Here is a 20,447-nt window from a genome sequence, read left to right as displayed (position 1 = left end):
CACAAGTCCAACCCCATCCAGATCACAGGTAAGAATCGGGCCATGAGCCTGGAACACACAGAGCCCAGCTGATGACTCTAAATCTGAAGTGTAATTTGATTCATATGAGAGTTTTTAGAGCCAGAATGAGCCCTCCCCCTACAGCTCCCCTGGCAGGGATTTGGGGTTAATCACTTTGCTTACTGCCCAAATAAGGAGGAAGGGGGGACTGTCAGGGTGCAAGCCCCCACTGTGCCTCAGTGCCTCCTGACTATCCTCATATAACCCCTCTCAGGGTAAGTTACAGTCTGTATGGGTTGCTCATCATTGGCATTGGGATTATCTCTGCAGCCCCGCTTACCTAAGCCACGCTGTGATCCGCCTCCAAACCCAGGGCCTTGTCTCTGGCCCCTAACCAGGGGAGCCTTAGCTGGCCTTCTCCCATCCCTTCCTGGCTATCCCCAGCGGGTCTCCCTCCTGGGAGCTCCTGCTTCCTCTGCAGTCAGCCCCTCACTGGCCTTCCTCTCCTAACCACTGTGCTTCTCTCTGTATAGCTGCCAGCTGGGCTCTCACTAGCCTAACAGCTTCAGCTGGCCTCTCTGTTCCCAGCCCCGGCTCAGGGCCTGAGCCCTGGTCTTAAAGGGCCAGTGCAGGGCAGGCGCCCTGTCACAGGGACAATGACTCACGACTCAGTTGTGATGCAGTGATTTTATTAGCTCAATCACCAGGGCTACAGCATTTCACGCAAGGAAACCATGCAAAGCAGATGGCTACTGCCAGTGGGTGTGAAGATGGGGACCATGGCAAAAGAGTAGGGTCTTCTGGGGTCCAATTGCTTCCTCTGCTAAAGAAGGGAAGGAGACAAAGCAGGACAAAGGAGGAAGGAAAAGCAGGGACAAGGCTGGTGGGTAGAGAAAGGTATCGATAGGGAAGGAGGGGGGGAAATTAGACTAGGTAAGAAACAAACACCAGAGAAGTGCAGAAGGGACAGAGAGGAGGGAAAGGAGCAGGCAAAGAGGCTACAAGTGAAGAGACAGAGGAGTGGATGGGGGTAAAGGAGGAAAACTGGATGATTCCTTTAGGATCATGTGGAACCCTGGTTTCCTTTGCCAAGATAGCAGCAAAACACATTACATTTGTACAATGCACACAGGAAAGGGTGTAAGTGGCCATTGCTGAGAGGTGCCATCACCTTTCCAGAGATGGCATTGCATTGATGGTTCTGCTGATGTGATCTTTGCAGACGTAAAAAGAGAAAATGAGTCTTCTTATTGAGAAGAGAGGGATTCACCTTCTCATAGCAATGGAGAGGAATCTAACCAACCTGACTCTACTTTCAGGTAAAGGGCGTGAATCCATCTTTTGTTGTCAAAATCTACTAGCAAGTTTTGTAAGTATAAAACAATGTACAGAACCAAAGCTGCTGAAAGGTCGGAGAATTATCTACTTGCTCCATTCAAAGATAAGGAAATAGTAAGTTATACCCACTAGATTTTTAACCATACACCAGATGGTACAGAGAAAAAAATACAAACGGATACAGCAGTTCATGCCACAGAAGGTATGTATTTTACTCACTCTTCCCAAATTAATCCAAGGACAAATCATTCACATTTGTTTCCTGACTAGACTACTGTCTGTCAAACACCTCTTTGCAGCAGGACCAATTTTGAGATGGAAGGATGCAGTTTCCAGGAAGGAATTACCTGACCTAACTGATCTATCCCTTTTGGAAGGTAAGAAATACATTACACATTCCATTGCCCACAACAGTCAATGGTTCTGGTCATATTCACAGGTGGAAGAAACAGTAACTGATGAAATCTGCATGTCTCTAAAGAAGGGAAGTTGAGGCACACAAGGACACAAGAAGCTGCTGTACAGAACACTGAAACTAACTGGGAGCTCCTTCTTCAGACGTAAGGAAAGTAGCTGGCAATTCTTAACCATGATCATGATAGCACCTCTTTTACCCTTTCCAGATAGTGCTGTGGGTTGTTCCTACAAGGCAGTAGCGGTTATGTTATTTCATACAAAAATAAAACTAATTGCAACATAAAAAGGAGCTTTAACCTTCTCTTCCATTTCCAGAGATGAGTTAATCCACTGATTGCAGGATTGATCATTCTTGCCTATGGATCAGAGGAAAGAGGAAATCAGTGGAACTGATCATGTCTATCAAGAGGTAAGGAATTCATCTCCTCAGAGTGCAGGGCCAGGAATAAAAGTTTCCATTTCTATTTTTAGGTGAAATGAAGGTCTTACCATTGAAGAGAGGAAGATAGGAGGCAGCGGAACTTAAGGGTAAAGTCAGACAGGTGCTACACCTGTCCATAGGGAAGAAAAGTATGTTTTCCTTCTAGTCGAGAAAAAAACAAAAATGTGCCAATTTTTGGCTTCAAGTTTTAACCTATGTAGCTGGCCATAAGCATCCAAGAATCAAAGCCATGTGGTAGAACTCCATGAGAAGGAGGTGAGCATTGAAAAGCCTAATGATCTACGTGCTAAGGGAGAGTCTCCATCGAAAGCTCTTCATAGCTGGTAATGAGTCATAATACAAAATAAAAATCTTTAAGACATTGTTTACTGCAGGTTTTCCTGATTTGAAATGTGAAAGGGAAGTTATTCCTACCAGGAAGAAGGAAGGGGAATTGGCTTTCCTCCACAAGAGGTAAGAAATACCAGACTCCACATAGCCATGTGCATATCAAGCAGTGTCAATTTCACTTTCAGGTAGAAGAACTGGCTGTTGACCTTACCTGAGAATATGAAAAGCAAAAGACAAAATTTTCCGGTGTTCAATCCATGGAGGAAATGACAGCATCTGGGATTAGTAACAAGGAATTAAAGGTCTGTTACTTCAAACAGGTCTGCTAGTTGTAAATCTGAATTGGAACCAATTCAGCAGCTCATAACAGACTGAGGTGAGCATTTCAGTTTTCCTAGTTGTCAGATGAGTCTGGTGCTAAAGCCACATTTAGACACCAAATCAATCGATCAAACTGGCACTCACTGATCACCTATCTCCAGATGGAAGGAGGCCAGAGGACTATTGTGCTCTAGAAGGGATTAATGCAATTGGAATGAGCTGAGCCAGGCATATCAGTTGGTAACAAAAAAACTCTCATTTTTGAACATTTAAGTGGAAATGAATGGATTCTCTCATTTTTTCAGATGTGGGAAATGCAGCTGATTTGAACTCCGAGGGTGAGAAAGCTTCAGAAAGTTCCTAAAAGATTCTTCACTGCAGCCAAGAGGTAAGGAATTCACCTCAGAACACTAGAGAAGGAATTAATGGATCTGGATTTCCTTTTCAGGTCACAGAAATGCAGCTGATTGGACCTCACAGAGACTATAAGGCATTGCATTATTAAAAAAAAGGAAGACGTGGTCAAACCTGCCGAGAGGAAGTAAAAGTTGCCTTCAGTGACTAAAACTAAGACCAGCGTGTTTCAGACCCACAATGTGGCAGACCAACAAGGAGGTGAGTGTTTGTGGTTCGGTTGTACAAGGTGCTTGACAATCTGTTCCCTTTGGCAACATTTTTGGGACCATAAAACCAATGAGCAACCACATTCCTTGTCCAACTTTGACCCCTACAGCCATGGCTGGGCTTTTCGAGAACTAACTTGCAAAGCAGATTTACCTTTTCAGGAGATCAGGGTTACAGATGCTCAGATTTTCCAGCACCAATGAATGGCTCAAAGCCATTCCTATCACCTGGAAGGACAATTGGTTCTCTCATGATAGGAAAATCCATACACTCCATTCAACAGAGCCACAGAATTGGCTCTGAGGAGAGGTAAGAGAAGCATGTGACAAGCCTAACAAATGTGCAATCAGCTCCACAAAATTGCTAACTTATGTTGTCCCAATGAGTTTGTTACAGGTGATCACACATCTCAGGGTCTGACAGGTGTCAAGTGTGATGGCTGACACCAGAGGATGCATCTTTGTCAAGAGGTGAGGAACCTGCTTATCCCTGAATGCAATTCAGTGGCTGTGGTTGTATTTTCAGAGGAAAGAAAAACATCCCGTGTGGACAGCTTTCAAGAACCAATGTTCAAAACTTGCATGGGGCATCTATAGGCTAAGAGAACAGCGGGTTCCATCAGTTGAGATGCAAGAAGGGGGCTACATGGGAGAAGAGGAAAGCCCTGGAGATTGGTTAATACTGAGACACAGACCAGGGCCTGCCAAGACAGGGTATGTATTTATAGGGACCAGTGGGTCCTTGCTCGCATGCACAGGGTGAAACCGATCGCCATATTTGGGGTCAGGAAGGAATTTTCCTCCAGAGCAGATTGGCCAGAGACTCTGGAGGTTTTTCGCCTTCCTCTGGGGCATTGAGCAAGGACCAGCCCTTTGGGCCATTTAGATAATAAAATCTGTCAAAGAGAACGTGTCTCCTTTTATCTTTTGCATTCTCTATAGACTCATCCTGTGCCCCTCGACTGTGTCCATGCTCCCACCAACACAGCAGGGCAGAGATCTGCCTGGGAGTGCTGCCCCACCCCCATGCATATCCAGCATGATCCCCCACATGGCTCTCTCAGCCCAGCAGGGCCCCAGGGCAGGAGAGAATGTCCCTTCATCCCCAGAGGGGGACAAGCATGTGCATGGCCCCAAGGGACGAAGGGAAACTGGTCACGTGCCCTGGAAGCAGGAAGCCCAGGGGCACCGGTACCATGGTCCTGTCCCAGAATGCCCCTAGACACCAGTGTAGGGCCTTTGGACACACCTTGGATTGGTGGCTCTGGAAATGAGGTCAGTGAACCCAAAGCAACTGTTCCAGTGTCATGGTGGGGCCACTAATTCCTGAGCCCCCACACTGGGCTCACAAAATCACATGGAATTCAGCACAGGCAGCGCCTTTCTCCAAGGGGAGTCACTGGACCGGGGGCATGCAAGAAAGTCTTCCCTTCAGCCAGCCCTTTTATAAGAGCTGGGGCCAGAAGCCTGCTCTCCTCTCCAGTCTGCCCAGTTGGTGCTGGGTTGTTCTCTGAGGGATGGGTTGAACTCAGCCTAGGAAGCCCATTTCTCCAAGGAGAGCCACTGGGTGGAGTGTATGTAAGAAGGTCTTCCCTTCAGCCAGCCGTTTCCAAGAGAGGGGGTGGAAGCCTGCTCTCTTCTCCAGTCTGCCCAGTTGGTGCTGGGTTGTCCTCTCAGAGATGGGTTGGGTCGGCTCACAAGAACTCATTCCCACTGCCTCTCCCAGTGTGGTCTCCATATCCTGTTGCAGGGATCTGGGAAAGCCAGAGGAATTGCTGCAGGGAGTTGACTGAGAGCCCAACCCAGGACAGGGTCAGCGTTAGTAGCACCTCGCTGGAAGGGATGAGAAAAGGAAGGGGGACCAGGAACATATTCCTTCAGTGGGACATTTCTATTGAACCTACAGTTCCTGTAGCCTGTCTAACACAATCCCCCATGTCCACTTCCATCTCCCTCCAGTCCTCTTCCCAGCCACACACTGAGCCCAAACCACAGGGCAACTTAGACAAGCATCTGTAAACCCAGCCTTCCAAAGCCAGCAGGGAGAGATCTCCCCCAAGGTGAAATCAATCTCAGTGACTCAGCCTTGGGAAGATGGTTGCAGAGAGAACTGCGTCTGCTATGGGCAAAGATACCACATAAATTGTAGGTGTCACTCACAACTCACAGGAGGGGAGGACCTAACACTAGAGAAGAGCAAAATGGGGAAGGGCGTGGTCTTGGTTTTGCAAAATCTCCTCTGTTGAACTTCCGTTTGGCAAAACAAAACCCAAGAGGGAGGTCAGATCAGAGTTTTCTTTCATTGTAATTCCCCAGACATCATGGAGAGGGGGCAGAGTGATGATTCTGGCATATCTCAGACCAACCCTAAGGTCACACACTGCCTGTAGACACCCTGCCAGTGAGGAGTTGCTGTAAGTATGTAAAACCACTAGTTAAAACTGCCCAAGCCTTAACACTTGACACATTATGCAGTGCATGGGCTGAAACCATCAGGAAACAACATATAACATATAACCTCAGTCATGCAGAGTGCAATGCTGTACACAGCCTCAAAAACAAATCTAACTTCATACTCCAAGAGGCTGACTAAAGGAGCGCTGTAGTCATCATGCACAGAACAGATTATGAAAAGGCAGCTGCCAGCCAGCTCACCAACACCAGATTCCACAGGCTTCTCTCCTCTGATCTCACTAACAAAATGCCAAATACCCACTAAAACAATTGCCCACGAAGCTCACTGATACTACTCAGGACCAAATCTATGCAAACACCCTCCCTCATCCCCAACCAGGAGTCTGCTACCCAAGATACACAAACCTGGAACTCCCAGAGGACCCAACCTCTCAAGCATCGGCACTTACAAAAGAATTATCTGGCTATATTGATTCTTTCTACAGACCCTACGCTGCCAGCACACCTAGCTGTCTTCGAGACACTGCCGTTTTCCTGAGGAAACTGCAGAACATCAGTCATCTTCCTGAAAACACCGTCCTGGCCACCATGGACGTAGAAGCTCTTTACACCAGCATTGCACATGAAGACAGATTACAGGCTATCAGGAACGCCATCTCTGATGACACCACAGCACACCTGGTTACAGAGCTCTGCAACTTTGTTCTCACCCACAACTATTTCCAATTTGGAGGCAATTTATATCTTCAAGGCAGCGGCACAGCCATGGGCACTCACATGGCCCCACCTTGTGAAATGAGGTGTAACAGTTAATTCTAACTAAGGACTTAGTTCGAATTAACTTTTGACTGCCGCGTGTAGCCGTGGGCAGTTAGTTTGGACTAGGGGTATTTAAAAATGGTGCCCAGACAGGAAGATGCAAATAAAGCCCGGGATATTTATATCCTGGGCTTCATTTGCAACTTCGAATGCCTACATTAGCCTCCCTAGTTCGAACTAGGGGGCTAGTGTAGACATACCCTTAGAGACTAACAAAACAGGTTGATAGTATCATGAACTTGCGTGGGCACAACCCCCTTCTTCAGATGAATGGAGTTAAAAGAACAGTTCCTTGCATACACCCAGGCTCTGCACCACACCAGTGTGTGCTCTGTGTCTGCATAGGGCATTGGGTTATGTTTTCAATACATAAAGAAGAGAGAGAGAGTTTGTCTGAATGATCCATTTTAGTTGCAGGAAGCTGTAATGAACAGGAGAAGTGCTAACCAGCACCAAGGCTATGTCTAGACTGCAAGCCTCTTTCGAAAGATACTTTCGAAAGAGCCTCTTTCAAAAGAGAGCGTCTAGACTGCACGCGGAACTTTCGAAAAAGCGGCTTGCTTTTTCAAAAGAAAGCACCCAGTGAGTGTGGATGCTCTCTTTCGAAGAAGCCCTATTTACATTCAAGAACGCCTTCTTTCGAAAGAGGAACTTTCGAAAGAAGGTGTTCTTCCTCGTGCAATGAGGTTTACCGCCGTCGAAAGAAAAGCCGCGTTCTTTCGATTTAATTTCGAAAGAACACGGCTGCAGTCTAGACGCAGGTGAAGTTTTTTCGAAAAAAGGCTACTTTTTTCGAAAAAAACCCTGAGTTTGGACACAGCCCAAGTGACTAAGGGGTTAAGCTCAGTGAGCTAGCAAAGGTGTTGGCCAATGGGCCAAGTGTTCTATGATTCCCAAAGACCATATCACACCATAGAAGTGAAAATTATTCTAGGAGCCAGCTAGTCCCAAGGCCTTCAGCCAGTGGGCGGAGAAGCTTCCCTTATTCAGCCAGTGGACAAATTTGGCCCCGCTTCTTTGTTTACACATGAGACTAGAGACACTGCTGGGAGTGGAGCCTCCTGGTTTCCAGACTCTGGAGCATTTGCTGTTTCAACCTCAGCAACTGGACTCTGTCTGTTCTCTGTTCCCTGGACATACACAGGCACATCACACTCTCCCCGTCCCTGTCCCTGTCCCACCACCATCTCAGAGCTACCTCCGAACTGATCCACCTCAGCACAGGACGGGCCCGAGACAGTCTTGCGCCCTGGGCCCCGGGAACGAGGCGCCGCTCCCAGGAGTGCAATGCATGCGTGGCCCCGCCTCTGGGCACACAGTGCATGTGTGGCCCCGCCCCTGGTGGACAGCACATGCACGGCCCCGCCCACGGGCGACCGGCGCATGCGCAGTGCTGACCCCGCCCAGCCCAGCAGCCCCACGCGGCGCCCCCTACAATGGGGCGCACTGGGGAGTAGCCTGGTCAGCCCACAGCTTTAGCTGGCTCTGTCTCAGCAGCCTGTCCAGTAACCTACACACAGCTTAAGTAGGTGTCCAGTAATATGTTACTTGTTCATATCTGTGTATAAAAGAGCGGTCACAGAAGATACGTCTTTCCACTGCCCCTCAGCCACACAGAGCCCTGCTGCTGACCGAGCTGTGCTTTGTAAACAAGAAACCTGGTCAAGAGCCTTTGCCCACCTAACCAACTCGGTCATCTTTTGGGCAGTTTGATCTGCTGGCCTAGCTACCTGGCTAGAGCTGTGACAACACAACACACACAAGCCACCCACAACAGGTGTCATTGTTTCAGAGGCCTCTGCACCATAGAAGGGTTCTGGTATCCACCCCTCACCAGCTAACCCTGCCTCCCCTGGTGTGTGGCACATTCTGCAGTGATCAGCCTATAATAGAGGAGGGAGGATACCACATGGCACTGATGGTGCAACACCATGAGACACAGCCAATGTGGATTGTCCTAAGAGGGGGCCGGGCACCCACAGCTCCTGCTGGTTCCCAAGGGAGATGGAAGAACTCAGCTCTGCTCAGAATGGGCCCATTGTGACGGAGGCGGAACATTCCGTCATAAGGGCAGTAACTGAAACCAACAGAGACAGAGACAGACTGGGAAGAGACCCAGGCATAAGCTTTTACAGGCAAGGGCTGCATAAGTCCCACCCCATCCAAATCACAGGGAAGGAGCTGGCCATGAGCCTGGCACAAGCAGAGCCCAGCTGGTGACCAGATCTGAAGTGTAAGTTGACGAATTTCAGAGTTTTTAGAGCCAGACTGAGCCCTCCCCCTACAGCTCCTCTGGCAGGGATTTGGGGCTGGCCAATTTGCTCAATGCCCAAATAAGGAGAAAGGGGGGGACAATGACCCAGGAGTTGGTTGTGATGCAGCGATTTTATTAGGCCAGTCACCGGGGGCTGCAGCATTTCACACCAGAATGCCACACAGAGCACATGGCTACTGCCAGTGGGACTAAAGATGGGGACTACAGAAAACGTGCAGGGTCTTCCAGGGCCCAGTTGCCTCCTCTACTAAAGAAGGGAAGGAGACACAGCAGGACAAAGCAGGGCCAAGGCTGGTGGGTAGGGGAAGGTATCAACAAGGGAGGAGGGGGGAAAATTAGACTAGGTAAGAAACAAACACCAGAGAGGTGCGGAAGGGACAGAGAGGAGAGATGAGAGAAAGGGGCAGGCAAAGAGGCTACAAGGGAAGAGACAGGAGGAGAGGCACGGAAGAAGTGGATGAAAGGGGAAATTTTGGATAATTCCTTTAGGACCATGTGGAAGCCTGACTGCCTTTGCCAAGACAGCAGCAAAACAAGTTGCATTTATACAAGACACACAGGGTACAAGGGTACAAGTGGCCATTGCTGAGAGGTGCCATCACCTTTCCAGAGATGACATTACAACGACCTGGTTCTGCTGATGTGATCATGCAGCTATTCTGTCAGAAGCGCCTATTGTACCACTTAAGACGTAAAAAGAGAAAATGAGTCTTCTTATCGAGAAGAGAGGGATTCACCTTCTCATAGCAATGGAGAGGAAACTAACCAACCTGACTCTACTTTCAGGTGAAGGGCGTGAATCCATCTTTTGTTGTCAAAGGCTACTAGCAAGTTTTGTAAGTATAAAGCAATGTACAGAACATAAGTGGTGAAAGGTTGGAGAATTATCGACTTGCTCCATTCAAAAATAAGGAAATAGTAATGTATGCCCACTAGATTTTAAGCAATACAACTGATTGTACAGAGAGAAACTAACAAAAGAACCAACACAACAGGTCATGCCACAGAAGGTATGTATTTTACTCACTCTTCCCAAATTAATCCAAGGACAAATCATTCACATTTGTTTCCTGACTAAACTACTGTCTGTCAAACACCTCTTTGCAGCAGGACCAATTTTGAGATGGAAGGATGCAGTTTCCAGGAAGGAATTACCTGACCTAACTGATCCATCGCTTTTGGAAGGTAAGAAATATATTACACATTCCATTGCCCACAACAGTCAATGGTTCTGGTCATATTCACAGGTGGAAGAAACAGTAACTGATGAAATCTGCATGTCTCTAAAGAAGGGAAGTTGAGACACACAAGGACACAAGCAGCTGCTGTACAGAACACTGGAACACAAACTGGGAGCTGCTTCTTCAGACGTAAGGAAAGCAGCTGGCAATTCTAACCAGTTATAGTAATAGCACCTCCTTTTTCCTTTCCAGATAGTGCTGTGGATTGTTCCTACAAGGCAGTAGCAGTTATGTTATTTTATACAAAAATAAAACTAATTACAACATAAAAAGGAGCTTTAACCTTCTCTTCCAGTTCCAGAGATGAGTTAATCCACTGATTGCAGGATTGATCATTCTTGCCTATGGATCAAAGGGAAGAAAAAATCAGTGGAACTGATCATTTCTATCAAGAGGTAAGGAATCCATCTCCTCAGAGTGCAGGGCCAGGAATAACAGTTTCCATTTTTATTTCTAGGTGAAATGAAGGTTTTACCATTCAAGGGAGGAAGATAGGAGGCTGCTGAATTAAGGGTAAAGCCAGACAGGTGCGATACCTGCTCAGAGGGAAAAAAACATCTTTTCCTTCTCGTTCAGAAAAAAACAGCCCCAAAAGTGCCAATTTTTTGCTTCAAGATTTAACTCACGTAGCTGGCAATAAGCATCCAAGATTCAATGCTATGTGGTGGAACATCATGACAAGTAGGTGAGCACTGAAAAGTCTAATGATCTGGCTAAGGAACAGTCTCCATTGAAAGCTCTTCATAGCTGGTACTGAGTCATAATAAAAAATAAAAACCTGTCAAACATTGCTGATTGCAGGTTTTCCTGATTTGAAATGTGAAAGGGAGGCCTCTCCTACCAGAAAGAAGGGAGGGGAATTCGCTGTCCTCCACAAGAGGTAAGAAATACCAGACTCCACATAGCCACGTGCATATCAAGCAGTGTCGATTTCACTTTCAGGTAGAAAAACTGGCTGTTGACCTTACCTGAGAATGTGAAAAGTAAAGGCAAAACCTAAAACCTCATAGACTTTCTTGGTGCTCAGTCCATGGAGGAAATGACAGCATCTTGGGATCAGTAACAAGGAAATAAAGGTCAGTTATTTCAAACAGATATGCTAGATGCAAATCCGCATTGGAAGCAATTCAGCAGCACATCACAGACGGAGGTGAGCATTTTAGTTTCTCTGGTTGTCAGATGAATCTGGTGCTCAAGTCACACTTATAGACCAAATCAATTAATCAAACTGGCACTCATTGACTGTTATTGCAGATCACATATCTCCGGATGGAAGGAGACCAGAGGACTATTGTGCTCTAGAAGGGATTAATGCAATGGGAATGAGCTGAGCCAGGCATATCAGTTGGTAAGAAAAAACAAAAAACTCTCATTTTTGAACATTTAAGTGGAAATGAATGGATTCTCTCATTTTTTCAGATGTGGGAAATGCAGCTGATTTGAACTCCGAGGGTGAGAAAGCTTCAGGAAGTTCCTAAAAGATCCTTCACTGTAGCCAAGAGGTAAGGAACTCACCTCAGAACACTAGAGAAGGAATTAATGGATCTGGATTTCCTTTTCAGGTCACAGAAATGCAGCTGACTGTGCCTCACAGAGACTGATAGCTATAAGGCATTGCATTATTAAAAAAAAGGAAGACGTGGTCAAACCTGCCGAGAGGAAGTAAAAGTTGCCTTCAGTGACTAAAACGAAGACCAGCGTGTTTCAGACCCACAATGTGGCAGACCGACAAGGAGGTGAGTGTTTGTGGTTCTGTTGTACAAGGTGCTTGACAATCTGTTCCCTTTGGCAACATTTCTGGGACCATAAAACCAATGAGCAACCACATTCCTTGTCCAAATTTGACCCCTACAGCCATGGCTGGGCTTTTCGAGAACTACTTTGCAAAGCAGATTTACCTTTTCAGGAGATCAGGGTTACAGATGCTCAGATTTTCCAGCACCAATGAATGGCTCAAAGCCATTCCTATCACCTGGAAGGACAATTGGTTCTCTCATGATAGGAAAATCCACACACTCCATTCAACAGAGCCACAGAATTGGATCTGAGGAGAGGTAAGAGAAGCATGTGACAAGCCTAACAAATGTGCAATCAGCTCCACAAAATTGCTAACTTATGTTGTCCCAATGAGTTTGTTACAGGTGATCACACATCTCAGGGTCTGACAGGTGTCAAGTGTGATGGCTGACACCAGAGGATGCATCTTTGTCAAGAGGTGAGGAACCTGCTTATCCCTGAGTGCAATTCAGTGGCTGTGGTTGTATTTTCAGAGGAAAGAAAAACATCCCGTGTGGACAGCTTTCAAGAACCAATGTTCAAAACTTGCATGGGGCATCTATAGGCTAAGAGAACAGCGGGTTCCATCAGTTGAGATGCAAGAAGGGGGCTACATGGGAGAAGAGGAAAGCCCTGGAGATTGGTTAATACTGAGACACAGACCAGGGCCTGCCAAGACAGGGTATGTACCACACCAGTGTGTGCTCTGTGTCTGCATAGGGCATTGGGTTATGTTTTCAATACATAAAGAAGAGAGAGAGAGTTTGTCTGAATGATCCATTTTAGTTGCAGGATGCTGTAATGAACAGGAGAAGTGCTAACCAGCACCAAGGCTATGTCTAGACTGCAAGCCTCTTTCGAAAGATACTTTCGAAAGAGCCTCTTTCGAAAGAGAGCGTCTAGACTGCACGCGGAACTTTCGAAAAAGCGGCTTGCTTTTTTAAAGAAAGCACCCAGTGAGTCTGGATGCTCTCTTTCGAAGAAGCCCTATTTACATTCAAGAACGCCTTCTTTCAAAAGAGGAACTTTCGAAAGAAGGCGTTCTTCCTCGTGCAATGAGGTTTACCGCCGTCGAAAGAAAAGCCGCATTCTTTCGATTTAATTTCGAAAGAACGCGGCTGCAGTCTAGACGCAGGTGAAGTTTTTTCGAAAAAAGGCTACTTTTTTCGAAAAAAACCCTGAGTCTGGACACAGCCCAAGTGACTAAGGGGTTAAGCTCAGTGAGCTAGCAAAGGTGTTGGCCAATGGGCCAAATGTTCTATGATTCCCAAAGACCATATCACACCATAGAAGTGAAAATTATTCTAGGAGCCAGCTAGTCCCAAGGCCTTCAGCCAGTTGGCGGAGAAGCTTCCCTTATTCAGCCATTGGACAAATTTGGCCCCGCTTCTTTGTTTACACATGAGACTAGAGACACTGCTGGGAGTGGAGCCTCCTGGTTTCCAGACTCTGGAGCATTTGCTGTTTCAATCTCAGCAACTGGACTCTGTCTGTTCTCTGTTCCCTGGACATACACAGGCACATCACACTCTCCCCGTCCCTGTCCCTATCCCACCACCATCTCAGAGCTACCTCCGAACTGATCCACCTCAGCACAGGACGGGCCCGAGACAGTCTTGCGCCCTAGGCCCCGGGAACGAGGCGCCGCTCCCAGGAGTGCAACGCATGCGTGGCCCCGCCTCTGGGCATACAGTGCATGTGTGGCCCTGCCCCCGGTGGACAGCACATGCACGGCCCCGCCCACGGGCGACCGGCGCATGCGCAGTGCTGACCCCGCCCAGCCCAGCAGCCCCACGCAGCGCCTCCTACAATGGGGCGCCCTGGGCGGTAGCCCGGTCAGCCCATAGCTTTAGCCGGCTCTGTCTCAGCAGCCTGTCCAGTAACCTACACACAGCTTAAGTAGGTGTCCAGTAATATGTTACTTGTTCATATCTGTGTATAAAAGAGCGGTCACAGAAGATACGTCTTTCCACTGCCCCTCAGCCACACAGAGCCCTGCTGCTGACCGAGCTGTGCTTTGTAAACAAGAAACCTGGTCAAGAGCCTTTGCCCACCTAACCAACTCGGTCATCTTTTGGGCAGTTTGATCTGCTGGCCTAGCTACCTGGCTAGAGCTGTGACAACACAACACACACAAGCAACCCACAACAGGTGTCATTGTTTCAGAGGCCCCTGCACCATAGAAGGGTGTGTGAGGGGTCTGGTATCCACCCCTCACCAGCTAACCCTGCCTCCCCTGGTGTGTGGCACATTCTGCAGTGATCAGCCTATAATAGAGGAGGGAGGATACCACATGGCACTGATGGTGCAACACCATGAGACACAGCCAATGTGGATTGTCCTAAGAGGGGGCCGGGCACCCACAGCTCCTACTGGTTCCCAAGGGAGATGGAAGAACTCAGCTCTGCTCAGAATGGGCCCATTGTGACGGAAGCGGAACATTCCGTCATAAGGGCAGTAACTGAAACCAACAGAGACAGAGACAGACTGGGAAGAGACCCAGGCATAAGCCTTCACAGGCAAGGGCTGAATAAGTCCCACTCCATCCAAATCACAGGGAAGGAGCTGGCCATGAGCCTGGCACAAGCAGAGCCCAGCTGGTGACCAGATCTGAAGTGTAAGTTGACGAATTTCCGAGTTTTTAGAGCCAGACTGAGCCCTCCCCCTACAGCTCCCCTGGCAGGGATTTGGGGCTGGCCAATTTGCTCAATGCCCAAATAAGGAGAAAGGGGGGGACAATGACCCATGAGTTGGTTGTGATGCAGCGATTTTATTAGGTCAGTCACCGGGGGCTGCAGCATTTCACACCAGAATGCCACACAGAGCACATGGCTACTGCCAGTGGGACTAAAGATGGGGACTGTGGAAAACGTGCAGGGTCTTCCAGGGCCCAGTTGCCTCCTCTACTAAAGAAGGGAAGGAGACACAGCAGGACAAAGCAGGGCCAAGGCTGGTGGGTAGGGGAAGGTATCAACAAGGGAGGAGGGGGGAAAATTAGACTAGGTAAGAAACAAACACCAGAGAGGTGCGGAAGGGACAGAGAGGAGAGACGAGAGAAAGGGGCAGGCAAAGAGGCTACAAGGGAAGAGACAGGAGGAGAGGCATGGAAAAAGTGGATGAAAGGGGAAATTTTGGATAATTCCTTTAGGACCATGTGGAAGCCTGACTGCCTTTGCCAAGACAGCAGCAAAACAAGTTGCATTTATACAAGACACACAGGGTACAAGGGTACAAGTGGCCATTGCTGAGAGGTGCCATCACCTTTCCAGAGATGACATTACAACGACCTGGTTCTGCTGATGTGATCATGCAGCTATTCTGTCAGAAGCGCCTATTGTACCACTTAAGACGTAAAAAGAGAAAATGAGTCTTATCGAGAAGAGAGGGATTCACCTTCTCATAGCAATGGAGAGGAAACTAACCAACCTGACTCTACTTTCAGGTGAAGGGCGTGAATCCATCTTTTGTTGTCAAAGGCTACTAGCAAGTTTTGTAAGTATAAAGCAATGTACAGAACATAAGTGGTGAAAGGTTGGAGAATTATCGACTTGCTCCATTCAAAAATAAGGAAATAGTAATGTATGCCCACTAGATTTTAAGCAATACAACTGATTGTACTGAGAGAAACAATCAAAAGAACCAACACAACAGGTCATGCCACAGAAGGTATGTATTTTACTCACTCTTCCCAAATTAATCCAAGGACAAATCATTCACATTTGTTTCCTGACTAAACTACTGTCTGTCAAACACCTCTTTGCAGCAGGACCAATTTTGAGATGGAAGGATGCAGTTTCCAGGAAGGAATTACCTGACCTAACTGATCCATCGCTTTTGGAAGGTAAGAAATATATTACACATTCCATTGCCCACAACAGTCAATGGTTCTGGTCATATTCACAGGTGGAAGAAACAGTAACCGATGAAATCTGCATGTCTCTAAAGAAGGGAAGTTGAGACACACAAGGACACAAGAAGCTGCTGTACAGAACACTGGAACACAAACTGGGAGCTGCTTCTTCAGACGTAAGGAAAGCAGCTGGCAATTCTAACCAGTTATAGTAATAGCACCTCCTTTTTCCTTTCCAGATAGTGCTGTGGATTGTTCCTACAAGGCAGTAGCAGTTATGTTATTTCATACAAAAATAAAACTAATTGCAACATAACCTTCTCTTCCATTTCCAGAGATGAGTTAATCCACTGATTGCAGGATTGATCATTCTTGCCTATGGATCAGAGGAAAGAGGAAATCAGTGGAACTGATCATGTCTATCAAGAGGTAAGGAATTCATCTCCTCAGAGTGCAGGGCCAGGAATAAAAGTTTCCATTTCTATTTTTAGGTGAAATGAAGGTCTTACCATTGAAGAGAGGAAGATAGGAGGCAGCGGAACTTAAGGGTAAAGTCAGACAGGTGCTACACCTGTCCATAGGGAAGAAAAGTATGTTTTCCTTCTAGTCGAGAAAAAAACAAAAATGTGCCAATTTTTGGCTTCAAGTTTTAACCTATGTAGCTGGCCATAAGCATCCAAGAATCAAAGCCATGTGGTAGAACTCCATGAGAAGGAGGTGAGCATTGAAAAGCCTAATGATCTGCGTGCTAAGGGAGAGTCTCCATCGAAAGCTCTTCATAGCTGGTAATGAGTCATAATACAAAATAAAAATCTTTAAGACATTGTTTACTGCAGGTTTTCCTGATTTGAAATGTGAAAGGGAAGTTATTCCTACCAGGAAGAAGGAAGGGGAATTGGCTTTCCTCCACAAGAGGTAAGAAATACCAGACTCCACATAGCCATGTGCATATCAAGCAGTGTCAATTTCACTTTCAGGTAGAAGAACTGGCTGTTGACCTTACATGAGAATATGAAAAGCAAAAGACAAAATTTTCCGGTGTTCAATCCATGGAGGAAATGACAGCATCTGGGATTAGTAACAAGGAATTAAAGGTCTGTTACTTCAAACAGGTCTGCTAGTTGTAAATCTGAATTGGAACCAATTCAGCAGCTCATAACAGACTGAGGTGAGCATTTCAGTTTTCCTAGTTGTCAGATGAGTCTGGTGCTAAAGCCACATTTAGACACCAAATCAATCGATCAAACTGGCACTCACTGATCACCTATCTCCAGATGGAAGGAGGCCAGAGGACTATTGTGCTCTAGAAGGGATTAATGCAATTGGAATGAGCTGAGCCAGGCATATCAGTTGGTAACAAAAAAACTCTCATTTTTGAACATTTAAGTGGCAATGAATGGATTCTCTCATTTTTTCAGATGTGGGAAATGCAGCTGATTTGAACTCCGAGGGTGAGAAAGCTTCAGGGAGTTCCTAAAAGATCCTTCACTGCAGCCAAGAGGTAAGGAACTCACCTCAGAACACTAGAGAAGGAATTAATGGATCTGGATTTCCTTTTCAGGTCACAGAAATGCAGCTGATTGGACCTCACAGAGACTATAAGGCATTGCATTATTAAAAAAAAGGAAGACGTGGTCAAACCTGCCGAGAGGAAGTAAAAGTTGCCTTCAGTGACTAAAACTAAGACCAGCGTGTTTCAGACCCACAATGTGGCAGACCAACAAGGAGGTGAGTGTTTGTGGTTCGGTTGTACAAGGTGCTTGACAATCTGTTCCCTTTGGCAACATTTTTGGGACCATAAAACCAATGAGCAACCACATTCCTTGTCCAACTTTGACCCCTACAGCCATGGCTGGGCTTTTCGAGAACTAACTTGCAAAGCAGATTTACCTTTTCAGGAGATCAGGGTTACAGATGCTCAGATTTTCCAGCACCAATGAATGGCTCAAAGCCATTCCTATCAGCTGGAAGGACAATTGGTTCTCTCATGATAGGAAAATCCACACACACCATTCAACAGAGCCACAGAATTGGATCTGAGGAGAGGTAAGAGAAGCATGTGACAAGCCTAACAAATGTGCAATCAGCTCCACAAAATTGCTAACTTATGTTGTCCCAATGAGTTTGTTACAGGTGATCACACATCTCAGGGTCTGAGAGGTGTCAAGTGTGATGGCTGACACCAGAGGATGCATCTTTGTCAAGAGGTGAGGAACCTGCTTATCCCTGAGTGCAATTCAGTGGCTGTGGTTGTATTTTCAGAGGAAAGAAAAACATCCCGTGTGGACAGCTTTCAAGAACCAATGTTCAAAACTTGCATGGGGCATCTATAGGCTAAGAGAACAGCGGGTTCCATCAGTTGAGATGCAAGAAGGGGGCTACATGGGAGAAGAGGAAAGCCCTGGAGATTGGTTAATACTGAGACACAGACCAGGGCCTGCCAAGACAGGGTATGTATTTATAGGGACCAGTGGGTCCTTGCTCGCATGCACAGGGTGAAACCGATCGCCATATTTGGGGTCAGGAAGGAATTTTCCTCCAGAGCAGATTGGCCAGAGACTCTGGAGGTTTTTCACCTTCCTCTGGGGCATTGAGCAAGGACCAGCCCTTTGGGCCATTTAGAAACAGACAATAAAATCTGTCAAAGAGAACGTGTCTCTTTTTTTCTTTTGCATTCTCTACAGACTCATCCTGTGCCCCTCGACCGTGTCCATGCTCCCACCAACACAGCAGGGCAGAGATCTGCCTGGGAGTGCTGCCCCACCCCAGTGCATCTCCAGCATGATCCCCCAAATGGCTCTCTCAGCCCAGCAGGGCCCCAGGGCGGGAGAGAATGTCCCTTCATCCCCAGAGGGGGACAAGCATGTGCATGGCCCCAAGGGACGAAGGGAAACTGGTCACGTGCCCTGGAAGCAGGAAGCCCAGGGGCACCGGTATCATGGTCCTGTCCCAGAATGCCCCTAGACACCAGTGTAGGGCCTTTGGACACACCTTGGATTGGTGGCTCTGGAAATGAGGTCAGTGAACCCAAAGCATCTGTTCCCGTGCCTTGGTGGGGCCACTGCTTCCTGAGCCCCCACACTGGGCTCACAAAATCACATGGAATTCAGCACAGGCAGCGCCTTTCTCCAAGGGGAGTCACTGGGCAGGGGGCATGCAAGAAAGACTTCCCTTCAGCCAGCCCTTTTATAAGAGTTGGGGCAGAAGCCTGCTCTCCTCTCCAGTCTGCCCAGTTGGTGCTGGGTTGTTCTCTCAGGGATGGGTTGAACTCAGCCTAGGAAGCCCATTTCTCCAAGGAGAGCCACTGGGTGGGGTGTATGTAAGAAGGTCTTCCCTTCAGCCAGCCGTTTCCAAGAGAGGGGGTGGAAGCCTGCTCTCCTCTCCAGTCTGCCCAGTTGGTGCTGGGTTGTCCTCTCAGAGATGGGTTGGGTCGGCTCACAAGAACTCATTCCCGCTGCCTCTCCCAGTGTGGTCTCCATATCCTGTTGCAGGGATCTGGGAAAGCCAGAGGAATTGCTGCAGGGAGTTGACTGAGAGCCCAACCCAGGACAGGGTCAGCGTTAGTAGCACCTAGCTGGAGGGGATGAGAAAAGGAAGGGGGGCCAGGAACATATTCCTTCAGTGGGACATTTCTATTGAACCTCCAGTTCCTGTAGCCTGTCTAACACAATCCCCCATGTCCACTTCCATCTCCCTCCAGTCCTCTTCCCAGCCACACACTGAGCCCAAACCACAGGGCAACTTAGACAAGCATCTGTAAACCCAGCCTTCCAAAGCCAGCAGGGAGAGATATCTCCCAAGGTGAAATCAATCTCAGTGACTCAGCCTTGGGAAGATGGTTGCAGAGAGAACTGCATCTGCTGTGGGCAAAGATACCACATGGATTGTAGGTGTCACTCACAACTCACAGGAGGGGAGGACCTAACACTAGAGAAGAGCAAAATGGGGAAGGGCGTGGTCTTGGTTTTGCAAAATCTCCTCTGTTGAACTTCCATTTGGCAAAACAAAACCCAAGAGGGAGGTCAGATCAGAGTTTTCTTTCATTGTAATCCCCAGACAACATGGAGAGGGGGCGGAGTGATGATTCTGGCACATCTCAGACCAACCCTAAGATCACACACTGCCTGTAGACACCCTGCCAGTGAGGAGTTGCTGTAAGTATGTAAAACCACCAGTTAAAGCTGTCCAACCCTTAACACTTGACACATTATGCAGTGCATGGGCTGAAACCATCAGGAAACAACATAGAACATATAACCTCAGTCATGCAGAGTGCAATGCTGTACACAGCCTCAAAAACAAATCTAACTTCATACTCCAAGAAGCTGACTAAAGGAGCGCTGTAGTCATCATGCACAGAACAGATTATGAAAAGGCAGCTGCCAGCCAGCTCACCAACACCAGATTCCACAGGCTTCTCTCCTCTGATCTCACTAACAAAATGCCAAATACCCACTAAAACAATTGCCCACGAAGCTCACTGATACTACTCAGGACCAAATCTATGCAAACACCCTCCCTCATCCCCAACCAGGAGTCTGCTACCCAAGATACACAAACCTGGAACTCCCAGAGGACCCAACCTCTCAAGCATCGGCAC

General features: G+C 47.5%; 1 long non-coding RNA gene across 8 annotated transcripts; it reads left to right on the top strand.

Moving 5' to 3' along the window:
- Positions 1-718: 718 nt before the first annotated feature.
- Positions 719-16,437, top strand: LOC112543598 (uncharacterized). 8 transcript variants are annotated; one of them, XR_016347562.1, is made up of 4 exons: positions 7,698-8,938; positions 9,767-9,990; positions 10,088-12,679; positions 15,440-16,437. It is a non-coding gene; the product is annotated as an uncharacterized LOC112543598 (long non-coding RNA). The 8 variants fall into 8 exon arrangements; XR_016347563.1 differs by having other exon boundaries at positions 8,504-8,938; positions 9,767-12,679; positions 15,440-15,663; positions 15,761-16,437; XR_016347560.1 differs by having other exon boundaries at positions 8,508-8,938; positions 9,767-11,569; positions 11,641-12,679.
- Positions 16,438-20,447: the final 4,010 nt, after the last annotated feature.

This window comes from Pelodiscus sinensis, chromosome 20 (genome assembly GCF_052426305.1).
Source record: "Pelodiscus sinensis isolate ZL-2025 chromosome 20, ASM5242630v1, whole genome shotgun sequence".
NCBI lineage: Eukaryota > Metazoa > Chordata > Testudines > Trionychidae > Pelodiscus > Pelodiscus sinensis.
Note: the sequence above shows the minus strand (reverse complement) of the source record. Positions and strands in the feature narration are given on the sequence as shown.